Raw genomic sequence first — 12,607 nt, forward strand, 5'->3', positions numbered from 1 at the left:
TGGCAGGGCAAAGCATGTGCAACTCGTGCCCTATTGTATACATCTTTCATTAGGGAGAGAAATTCGTACAATATTCATGTAAAACCCGCGTCTTTAGCGTCCAGTAATAATCTTGAACACACTGAAATATCTTCGGGGTATCAAATCTTTCCAAAATTTTATACATAATTGTTAAGTTGTGTTATTGTTAAAGGCAAAACGACCACAGACATTTTACTGAAAAGAAAATCTTTATTTTTTTATGGAATATAAATTAAACAAAACATTCCTTGCTCAGGGCGCCTAGGATTTAGACCAGGCAATTTCTTCTTTTCCTAAAAACAGCCGACGGGTGTTCCAGTGGCCGAGGGAGAGAGACGAGAACACCGCCAGTTCTGTGAGAACATGACAAGAACAAGGAACGGAACATGTTCCACGGGATGGAGAGCGGGAAATGTTTACTTTCTTGATTAGCATATGATTACCATAGCTTGGTTGACAGACTGCGACGAGGTTACTCCTGTAATGGATAATGGTGATGATAGTAATAATAATGATAGTGATAATAATAATAATGATAATGATAATAATGATAATAATGATAATAATAATAATAAAGATATTCAGAATGGTCATAATGGACGGAATGAGGCTGTTTCTGTCGCGATCTGCAGGAGCTGGTATGGGCTGGACGCGTTTGTGGCGTCAAAATGCAACTCGACGGTGACGTAGGCGAACTTCCCGAACTGACGAAGGAGGTTCGGTTGATGGCTAGAGTTCGGCGGGCGAGTTTGTTTAGCGCGTTCTCTATATCCGGTGTAGCAGAGACCATTGCTTATCGTGCATAACCCCATCTGCACCTTTTCCAGTGTCTGTGTGTGATGACGGGAGGAGAGTTTTACACTCTTGTTGCCCTCGTCTCTTAACCTTGTATATGGGTACCATGCCTTCTGTGTGTTGACATGCTGCATGTATATGCGGTATATTTATTCTTAGTTGACTGATTAATTGTACACATGCGTGCACGTGTTGGAGGTTCAGTCATTTAACAAAGATGGGAGAGAGAAGAATTAGGACAGAGTGGAATTAGAAAGAAATATCGATAGGCTGAAGACAGAAACCGAAGGCTCTATTGCTCTTCGAGTCAATGAGATGTGGACGTCGTGAGTCCATAACCAAAGAGACGAGGCATAGTTGGAAGGCGAATTAGTCCTCACTTGGCATTTGTGTCATAGGCCACCCACTCATGTCGGGTCATGTGTTCCCCTCCTGGTCTGGATGACGGACGAGAAAACTATTTTCCAGATCAGATTAGAGTAATCTGTGTCTGCTGGTGGAGGTTGGTTGAAGGCTGAGAGTTTTCAGCCTTCCTATACAACAATATGAGTTAATATATAATGAATGTTTGCAGTGACTTTTGCGTTTTCTTTACTCTTAGGCGTCACTTTACAGGTGCAAACTCAGACATTGGTGTCAGTGTTTGATTTCAGTAATTGACGTCACTTGTCCGATTTAAGTAACACGTCCTGAATGACTTAAGTAACCTGACGTCACTGACTGTCTTAAGTAACACGCAGCCGATTGATTTATACAACTGACGTCGCTGACCACAGACACCAACGTCTTCAATAGATTCCAGTAATTGACGTCACGAGTTGACTTCAGTGATTGACTCCGCCGAGACATCACAACGGTACATCACAGCAGCTCGTTCGACGCCAGAGGAGACAGCGCCTGTGCTCATGTCCGTTCTCGTGGGCCTGTCTCTCGTCCCCAAATCCTCTTGATGGTGTTACGTTCACTTATCTTCATAGTTCGAGTTTCTCGTTCTCGCCGTCTTTTCTCTCTCTCTCTCTCTCTCTCTCTCTCTCTCTCTCTCTCTCTCTCTCTCTCTCTCTCTCTCTCTCTCTCTCTCTCCGGGGATGCCAATTTGCTCTAGTTTCATCTCTCGTTTGACAATTACCGTCCCAGGTCCGCTTTTCTTCTGTGCCACCCTTCTCAGCATACCAACCCAGGTACCCCTTTCTTCTGTGCCACCCTTCCCAGCATACCAACCCAGGTCCCCCTTTCCCTTGCGGCTCGTATCCCCAGCTTACCACGCCAGGTCTGCCCTCCTTTGTGTTTCCTTCCCCAGTTTACAAACCCAGGTCTCCGTTTCTTCCTCTGTGCTTCCCTCCCCAGCTTACAAGTTCGGGTTTCCCCTCGTCTTTGCTTCCCATTCCCAGCATACTTCTCCAGATCTCCCCTCCTCTGTACCTCCCCTCTTCAGTATACCACCCTAAGTCTCTCTTCTTATGTGCCTCCCTCCCCAGCGTACCATCCCATTTCTCCCTTCCTATGTGTTTCTTTTCTCAGACTACCATCCCGAGTTTCCCTTCTTTCCTCCCTCCCAACGTCCTCAGCTTAACACCCTTGATCTCCCATTCTCTGTGCCTCCCTCGATTCGCCATCCCAAGGTTCCTCACCCCTGACGGGGACACTGCCAGCAACTCCAAATGCAATTGTCTGCACTGAAGTCTGGAGTGCATCACCGCAACGTGTTCTTGTGACGCCCCATCGAACTCTGAGGTAGTCTGCATCAATTATACCTGCTGCTGCTGTGCCTAACACATAATGGAATTCTTTTGTCTCTCTCTCTCTCTGTCTCTCTCTCTCTCTCTCTCTCTCTCTCTCTCTCTCTCTCTCTCTCTCTCTCTCTCTCTCTCTCTCTCTCTCTCTCTCTCTGTGTTCAAGTCCCTTCACACGTCTATTGTTATAATGTCTTGCCTCCTATTATCTCCTGTGTAGGGGGCCAATTGTAGCACACATTGAGACTTCTCCCTCTTTTGAGCTAATCTGCCTCAGGGTAAGGAACGTAGATTCGTTCCTCCCTCACCCATCTTCACTGCTGTTCTATTCAAGTTGGGCTCAGTTCTCCAGTTCCATTCTCTTTCTCATTCATAGACTTACCCCTTTTAGTTCACTCATTCCCCACGGCTTTACCCTATCCTCCCCATTAGCTCGCGCCTCTTGTATTACTACCCTCTTACCTTCATCTCCCCTACCCCTTGCCCAAATGTCTGAGAATCATACTTCCCCATCTTCATAACCGTTGCCATCCACAACCTGCAGTCGAGCCTGGCTATATCTCTTGCCCCTTATATCGTACGTGCTCGTCATTTTCCGCGTGAGTGAGGTAGCGTCAAGAACAAATAACAGGGCCTTATAGGGGAAATTCCTCCCTTGGCTCCCTGCTCTCTTCATTCTTATAGAAAGTAGTACAGGAAGGGAAGATTTTTAGCTACCCGCTCCCGTTCTTTATAGTTGCCTTCTACGACACGCATGGAATATATATATATATATATATATATATATATATATATATATATATGTTCGCTGATGATGCAGCGCTGGTGGCTGATTCAGGTGAGAAACAGCAGAAGTTGGTGACTGAGTTTGGTAAAGTGTGTAAAAGAAAACAGCTGAGAGTAAATGCGAGTAAGAGCAAGGTTATTAGGTTCAGTAGGGTTGAAGGACAAGTTAATTGGGAGGTATGTTTGAATGGAGAAAAACTGGAGGAAGTTAAGTGTTTTAGATATTTGGGAGTGGATTTAGCAGCGGAAGTGAGTCACAGGGTGGGGGAGGAGGCGAAGGCTGTGGGAGCGTTGAAGAATGTGTGAAAGGCGAGAATGTTATCACGGAGAAGTCAAGTGTTTTAGATATCTGGAAGTGGACTTAGCAGCGGATGGAACCATTGAAGCAGGAGTGAGTCACAGGGTTGGGGAAGGAGCGAAGGTTCTGGGACAGTTGAAGAATGCGTGGAAGGCGAGAACGTTATCTCGGAGAGCAAAAATGGGTATGCTTAAAGGAATAGTGGTTCCAACAATGTTATATGGTCGTGAGGCATGGGTTATAGAAAGGATTGTGCGGAGGAGGGTGGATGTGTTGGAAATGAAATGTTTGAGGACAATATGTGGTGTGAGGTAGTTTGATCGAGTAAGTAATGAAAGGGTTAGAGAGATGTGTGGTAGTAAAAAGAGTGTTGTTGAGAGAGCAGAAGATGGCGTGTTGAAATGGTTTGGTCACATGGAGAGAATGAGTGAGGAAAGATTGACTAAGAGGATTTATGTGTCAGAGGTGGAGGGAACGAGGAGAGGCGGGAGACCAAATTGGAGGTGGAAGGATGGAGTGAAAAAGATTTTGAGCGATCGGGGCCTGAACGTGCAAGAGGGTGAAAGGCGTGCAAGGAATAGAGTGAATTGGAACGATGTAGTGTACCGGGGTCGACGTGCTTTCAGTGGATTGAACCAGGGCATGTGAAGCGTCTGGGGTAAAAAATGGAAAGTTTTGTGGGGCCTGGATGTGGAAAGTGAGCTGTGGTTTCGGTGCATTATATATGACAGTTAGAGACTGATTGTGAACGAATGTGGCCTTTTTGTCTTTTCCTAAGTGCTACCTCGCGGGGCAGGGCGGGGTTGCGACGAGAATGGATGATGCAGCAAGTATGAATATGTACATGTGTAGATATGTATATGTGTATGTATATGTATTTATACGTTAAAATGTGTAGGCATGTATATGTGCGTGTGTGGATGTTTATGTGTATGTGTGGGTTGGGTCATTCTTTCGTCTGTTTTTTGCGCTACCTCGCTAAAGCGGGACCCGGCGATTAAGTTAAAAAGAAAGATTATATATATATGTGTGTGTGTGTGTGTGTGTGTGTGTGTGTGAAATAAAAGAACACATTGTCATGAAAAGGTATGAAGCTTAAATCCACAGTTTACGAAGAAATGATTAATTTTTCATTTGAGAATAATTTATCATGTCCGCGTGAAGTGTGGGTGTTAATGAAGGAGAGACGTGTAAGGATCTTGCCGCCAGATATAAGCAACACGTATATGGCGTGAAGACAAGACAGGCTTCCACTTCCTCGTTCACACATGTTGAGGATAGTAATCATGATATTGACTGCACGAATACTTGCACAGTTATACCATGTAATTCTTTTACTGAATCTTCTCGTATGGTGTAGGTGCAGACGTGTAGCACGAGTATCAGCGATGAAGTGCACACACTGGGTACTTTCATCGTAGGCAAGATCTATAAACAGCTGGGTATGTTTTGAGTGTTTAACAGTGAAGTGGCAGTCGACCAGGTGACAGCTACCGCCATGTGCCAGATACTTTCTTGCCACTAGATGTCACACGACTACTAGTTATGTATACTGACTTTGTGTTGATTGTTCCTTACTCCCTGTTCCCCTCTGAAGGTGTGAATACACGAAAGCACTTGAGAAGATTGTGTTATATATATATATATATATATATATATATATATATATATATATATATATATATATATATATATATATATATATACGAACTAAGTGCATATGAACGCGCACTTTCATAAAACATACACATATACACACAGACAAAAGCCTCCGTATTCACATGACAATTCCTAAACTGCCCATTTGTCCTCCTCATGCCCCACATCTGTCATTCATCCCTTCCTCACACCTCGTTTATCCCTCTTTCTCCACTCCGTTTGTCTCCTCCCTTCTCCCATTCTTCCCCTCCCTCCTCGCCCTATTCTCCTCTTCCTTGTCCTCATTCGTCCTCTACCTTATCCCCATTTGTCTCCTTTCTCTTCCCCATTCTTCTCCTTCCTCCACTTAATTCAGTCCCTCCATCCTCATCTGTACCCTCCTTCCACCCATTCGTCCCCCTTCCATCCCATTCGTACCCTCCCTTCACTCTACGCTCCCATCACCTCATCTGTTCCAGCCTACAGGTGACAACATCCAAGTTGTCTCAGGGGTTAACGAGGGTGCAGCAGGTGTCAGCGGTGGGTGTGGGCGTGATTAGTGTGAGTGTCAGCAGGTGTGTCTGTGTGTGTGGGTGGCTGTCAGCTGGCTGTCGCCGCTCCTGCCGGGGAATGAGGACATTACACTGACGCCCCGTGTGGCTGCCGACACTCTCCGCTAGTGTACAATCCCGCATCCTGACCCTCGCCGTGTGGACTTCGGTGTGCCATGCTGCAGATGGACTACGTAGCTTATTTCCCCTCGATCCCCTCGGTATATAGTGACCCTGCCTGTTTGTCTGAAGGCAAGGGGGCCCTTCTGGCTTTATCCACGGCGGAGGGGCAGTAGACTGCGGTGTTTCCCAATGGGATTTATAAGTCTGTTGACGGTATTGGGACGCAGGAGCGGTCACCCGTGATGCATTATACCAGCTGGATGGGTGAAGCCTCCTCGCTCCTCCCGCCATCTGTCCACATTAACATGAATTACCAATGAAAATGGCGCCGGCGATCTGCAAAGACGAATCCATCCCTCCATATATCGCAGAACATCCCCCGCATCCTTACCCCAAGGTACGGTAAGAGCCAACAGGATGATTTACAAGACGGTGGGTTAGGTCATTAGAGCGGAGAAGACAGTGGTGATGGATCCTGGAGGCGAACTCGGGAGACAGAAGCTAATAGCCTGTGCTGATCGTACGCTGCATGCCTCGCTTGCCGCTTATGTTTCATGACTCGACCCGACATTTAAATACAAGGAGTCCATCATGCAAATTAGCCGGGCGGTGATCGGGGAGGCAGTGGAGCGAGAGAAAAAAAGGGGGGAAGTGGTTCTCGAACTCGGCTCCTTGGGAAGATCTGGTTATTGACATGTTTTTCCCGTGGCCGCCTTACCGGCGCGGGCATTAGGGAGGCCGGGGCTCACCTCCGCATCATTGGCATAGTGACTGTGGTGTAGTGACGGTGCCACTGTGGTGCACCTGTGGTAAATGTTCCCCGAAAAAGAGTTCTCATTCTGCTCCAAGATGATATACGATGAAGTCATAGATAATCACTATATTAATGTTTTTAAATTCATTCAAGATTTTTTTTAATGCAGTTCATATCCTACAGTTATAACTGATGTGAAGAAAGAATAATTCCAACTCTAACACACACACACACACACACACACACACTGTTATATTTTTTCTTTTTTGCATCTCCCTTGATGATGTGATTATTATACGAAAGTGCATTTGGGACTTATCGTGTTTCATTTCCACGTGGGTGTGTGTGTGTGTGTGTGTGTGTGTGTGTGTGTGTGTGTGTTTGTGTGTATATATATATATATATATATATATATATATATATATATATATATATATATATATATATTATGACATACATCATCAGCTTCAGGCTCCTCTCCAAGCAAAACCTAAATTATATAAGGGCCTAGACTTCCAATGATTATATTAACAATAGCAATTAAAAAAAAAAGAAAAAAAAGACAGTTGCTGGGACATGACATGAGGAGTTTCGTGAAGACCCAGAGAACGCTGTGGTCTGCGGCGTGAAGCCAAGCGTTGCGCTTCGTTCTGCCGATCATCATCACTTCATGATTAATTCTAATACCAACAATGTTAATGTAGTTCTCTTGTAATCCAGCCGACCCTCTGGTGATTGATGTTCTGAATTCCCTGAGCTGATGATTTTATTGATAGATTAAAAAAGATATTGACATGGATGATGGATATATATAATTTACTTAGGGATTCCATCAAGTAACTTGGGATTTTTATCTTTCCAGATGACTGGAGCTGGACGGGCCTGTGAGTATTATATTGACAGGTTCATTAGATATTTAACTTGCTTGCACAACAACCAATTTTCCCGCTGCATGTATCTCTAAATTTCTACACGGCAGGATTTATGAGTTGATATAACCATCACACATTGACCGTATGTATTGTAAGATATTTGTCATTCCAGCCACGTACATCCACAGTGGATATTCGTAATTAGGAAGATGCTGCTGCTAGGTTACTTGTACACTGAGTAGAGTCGCTAGGTAGGGGTGCTAGGTTACTTGTACACTGAGTAGAGCCGCTAGGCTACTTGTACACTGGGTAGGGCTGCTAGGTTACTTGTACACTGAGTAGAGCCGCTAGGTTACTTGTACACTGAGTAGAGCCGCTAGGCTACTTATACACTGGGTAGGGCAGCTAGGTTACTTGTACACTGAGTAGAGCCGCTAGGTTACCTGTACACTGGGTAGGGCTGCTAGGTTACTTGTACACTGGGTAGGGCTGTTAGGTTACTTGTACACTGGGTAGGAGTGCTAGGTTACCTGTACACTGGGTAGGGATGCTAGGTTACTTGTAAACTGGGTAGGGGTCTATGATCTTGTACACTGGGGAGGGTGTAACATTTTTCATATGTTTTGTTCTATGCCTTTTCCTTCCTTCCTTCTAGTAAAACCACATACAAATTTCATATCTTGAGATGTTAGTCTTCTGTATAAATATTTTTAAGGAGTCAATTGTACAAGTTCATTGAGTGTTAGACTGATATCTTTATTGGGAAATAGATAGAGAAGTTTATATTCGTTTGATGATTTTTTTTTTATCTCTTTCTCTCTCCTTGCAAACTTGCTTGAGAATCATATACCAAATTATCTGTCATATATCGTGATGGGTCAGATGATGGATTGGGTGGGGCGGGCTGGCTGGCTCTCTGGACTCACTGTTGTCTGGTAGGGAAGTGTTGTCCTATGTTATCAAGAACAGATAACTGGATCACTACCATTGGTCTACGTGTCAAGAGTTGCAAGTAACTGTGGTTTTTTTGTCGAAGTATTTTCAGCATGATTACTTCCAGGGTGTTCGTGTTTCTCTCTCTCGCGTCGGGTTCAATACAAGCACCGCTGGTACATTCATCACAGCTGCGGCTCGTCCGTACGACGTGGATGTACGAAGTTCTGGTTAGATATTATCCAAAGCCATTTTATTTATTCTCTGTGTTGCATATTTCGTTGTCTTTCAAATCTCAAAAATGCCAAAACCCAGCAGAAGACAAGCTTAACTAGTTTCATTGTAAATATGGATGCTTACAGTTGCAAAAAACAGAAGAAAAATTATCATCCTGTGTGTTAGACAATGTAACTCAAGATTGGTCGGGCCGTAACCTTGGCAACCAGCTGAATCATGAAGCACCACATTCAGCGTGGGTTTCGTATGGGAAACCTACGACGATCGATCAGTGGAAGGAAGAATACTGTGTCATTCGAAGTTCCATTGGTATGGAACGAACCAGCTAACCATCTGGACGATGGCTACTTCTGTGTGGGTAATCTGTCGGGTTGTAGCAAATAAAAACAAGGCGAACGTCAGATGAGTCAGCCTTCCCTTATATGACCTTTCTATTGCATTCAAGCGAAATTTCTTCACTAAACCCACCTGTGATTTTGGAGGCGTCTCACAATCGCTCGATGAAACCCAAGACGACACTTCATGCCCAGATGATGGCGTTGATTACATTCCTTGAGATAATCAGTTACCGAACTTAATAAATTAAGTTGAGCTCAGTGCCTTAATGTTAGATTTAGCTTTACTAAAATGATCCGCTAAACTGCTTGGATAGAGGCTAAAGAACAGAGCCTACTGGCTTCAGAGGCAGCTAGCTCTCTACTGATATGGAAACTGTCAAAAGTAATGTGACCATTTCAATCCCAAACGTGAATCCTCAGTGTAATGTGATAACGGATTAGGTCGTATAAATGCGATGGACAGAGAGTACGATTCTCATGATGGCATGCTTTTCATGAGAGTCTTCCACCATAATCATAAGCGCAGTATTGCTTGATAACAGACGCCGCATTGCGAAACGTCAGGATGATGTTCAACTTCGATGACCACAAGTGGCTTCATGGTGTTGATGTAAGTCATCGTCCTTCTCTTGGGACAACAAACGAGGGTTTTTAACAGGCAACTTTACGTTAGATTTTCCCTGATGAAATTTGCCTCGGAAGGCCAAGAGAGAGAAGATCAAGGATATCAATACCATCACCTGAGGTTCCCACACCTTGGCCCTGTGAAACTCGAAGAAGCCGTGTTTATTGGCTTGCAAAGGCAACAGCAGTTCAGTGGTGCTAAGATTCGAGGAGCCTTTGAACAGCCTTAAGAAGGATGCCTGGTTCAGAGTTAAAGTCATCGTAAAGAAGTTAGAAAATTAAAAGTTGGGTAATTACAATGAATTTGTCAAAGATATTGTCAGAAGGCACAGCATTTGGTGTCGAGACATGAACCTGAATTCACAGTTATTGGACCTGCATCGGAATTTTGAAAATAAAAAATGATTGGGCTCATGTAGTGAAGACGAGGGTGAGAGGTTTCAAAAGACATTTGTGAAGTGGAGATTCTCAATCAAGGCCGATGATGACAGTTGTGTTGATGCATGGTGGAGGACGATCATAAGGTAGCTCATTATAAAGAAAAAATTAATAAGAAAGATGTTCCCTGAGAAACCGACTTGCATTATTGAAGAGTTGTATCAGCAACATTGATATTTTCCACCATGTTACCAGCGTATGTTTTCTCTTTGTGATTATATTCTTATATATAAAAATGCATTTATACTTACTATACTGGACCAGAATCCCTTCTGTGAGCTCCCGCAGCACACAGGCAGCTGGCCCCGTCCACTGGGAGGTACAACAGATAAAGATGTGTAGTAATGTGGTGTGTATGTCTGTAGAGGAAAGAGTTCAGGACAACTGAAGAGTAATTGTTTGGTGCCTTCAGTAGAGAAAGCATAGAAGTTGCTTCATGTGCATGAGGGGATCTTGTGATATGTTGAACCTGTGTTTGTGATGCTGTAAAAATGGTGTACAAAAAGCAGACGGGAGATTATAACTTGTACATGTCTTTTGGGAGTGTAGTTTTAGGTTGGTTTATACCTGGTAAACTTAAGTTTAAAACTGAGATGAGAGGACTTGGTCCCTATTGAGTCATCATTGTGAGTGGATGTTTTGTCAATGTCCTGATTGTTGGTGGATCTGTGAGAATAGGTTGCTGAAGTGTGAGGAAGGAGTGAGTATTTTGTCTCTTACTTGTGGTTGGTGGTTGCTTATAATGAGGTTTGGGTGAGAGAAGTCTAGTGAATCGAATGCCTAACATATTGAAGTGAGACTGTGTTGAGATCTCAATATTTTGTTTTATTTACCAGATGTTGAATGTTTGTGGTTGCTAAGCAGCCAATGATTGTTCCGGGAGCCATATTTTGCATGGTTTGCAATTTTATGTTTGCTTTCAACTGAGTGAATGATCGGACATATGAGGCATAGCTTAGGGTGGAGGGGATAAACTGTCTTTAGAGGATACTAAAGGAGATTTTTACCTTGCCCAAGACTGTCGCAGGCTCGTGTTTTGTTCGCATTTAGTTTGTTTATGGCCTTTGTGTTGATGCTTGCGATGCGAGGAGTTAATGTCACGCGTGTGTCGTATGTGATACCTGGTATGGTTAGAGTTTTGTTGAGTGGTATTGGCAGACCAATTAGGGTGATGGGGCCGGGTTGAAGGTTGGATTAATTTATTTCTGTAAGATTATGAGTATGAAAGAAGGGATAAAGAAATACAGCTTGGATTAATTTGAGCAAATTTTATGATCATTTGGTCTTAAACTACGTATGAGAACGTGGGACAAGCACTGTATAATTGTCTGAAATCCGTAAAAAAAGATCAGATCTCCCTAAGTCGCATTAAAGAATAGATTGAAATTATCTAAGATCGCCATCTATTTTCAGAACGATTGAAAATTTACTCCCGTTCGAAGTCAAGTTTAATGGATTTAGTGAGGTGGTTTGTCGGGCTGGCCATCACATGGCTTCGTGCATGCGTCCGTTCATCCTTTACGAGAGCAGCCACTTCATCTGTGGAGACGCAGTTTTTTTGCGAACGAACTGGACCGGCCAAGCCAGTAGCAGCCACACACGGGTTACATCATCGCCTCTGCAAGGCGAAAGTGCCAACAGCTCAAAGATATTCCGGGTAGATGGTTTGATGATTGTATTTCGTGAGGGCCTGTTGAGCTGTTATCATCACTCTGCGTGTCACCATCTTCTCTAGTTAGTCTCTGAACTTTTCACGTCTGTCGCCGTCCCATAAAACGTTCACATTCAAATCGCCCCCGAAGAACCGCGAGGTCACTTGAAACGAACCAGTCCAGAAATGATGTATGGGTTGTCCTCCATGAAATTTTCTCTTATGACGATCCAAGAGATAACGTGGCCTCCACGGGGGTGGGGGGGGGGGGGGGTGAATGGGCTATGATTGGCTGAAATCTCAAAAAGATAAAAAAGAAAATCTTGGATACAAATCCGGACCTCGAACCACAACTATATAGAAATGATTAATAGATGACCTTCTGTCAAGTTACTAAGTTATCGTGCTGAGCTAACTTCCAATATAGCCGCTTCAGCCCATCTCTCTTTCTAACTGGCTGATAATTCAATAAATTTCTGCAACAAGTCATTCAAAGCTCCGGGGGGGAGGGGGACACAGGCTTCACCTGTGCCTCAAGTCAGAGATGTCTGGACAACAAAAATTATATTTCAGTCTTCACTTCAGTATGCGAGTGTGAAGATATAAATTAGTTAATTTCATTCTTTCTCCAAAAGCAAACCTGTTGCTTATTTGTTACAAATGAAAGTCATCAATAATGCTCGACCTCTGAAACCCAAACTATCCCGGACTGGCTCACTGTCATTGCAGATATAAGAAACCAATTCTAGTTTTATATTCGAATGTAACATGACATTCGCAGGGAAAACCTCCGATCTGGAAAGTAAAAGGCAAGCAAT

The 12,607-nt window shown here is 43.8% G+C and overlaps 1 protein-coding gene and 1 long non-coding RNA gene across 6 annotated transcripts in view; one reads left to right on the plus strand and one right to left on the minus strand.

Annotated features, from left to right (window-relative positions):
* LOC139761399 (Fanconi anemia group J protein homolog) overlaps window positions 1-12,607 on the plus strand; it is a 1,968,572-nt gene that overhangs the window by 398,009 nt on the left and 1,557,956 nt on the right. For 4 of the 5 annotated variants that reach the window (XM_071685544.1, XM_071685606.1, XM_071685598.1 and 1 more), the window contains exon 2: window positions 7,559-7,580. The exons of the other annotated variant lie outside the window; for it this stretch is intronic. The gene's annotated coding sequence lies outside the window, so the exon portion shown is untranslated. The remainder of the gene's footprint in view (window positions 1-7,558; window positions 7,581-12,607) is intronic. 5 annotated transcript variants of the gene reach the window in all.
* Window positions 1-12,607, minus strand: part of LOC139761437 (uncharacterized) — a 289,141-nt gene that overhangs the window by 61,803 nt on the left and 214,731 nt on the right. The gene's annotated exons all lie outside the window — the stretch shown is intronic.

Source organism: Panulirus ornatus, chromosome 3, assembly GCF_036320965.1.
Source record: "Panulirus ornatus isolate Po-2019 chromosome 3, ASM3632096v1, whole genome shotgun sequence".
Lineage (NCBI taxonomy): Eukaryota > Metazoa > Arthropoda > Malacostraca > Decapoda > Palinuridae > Panulirus > Panulirus ornatus.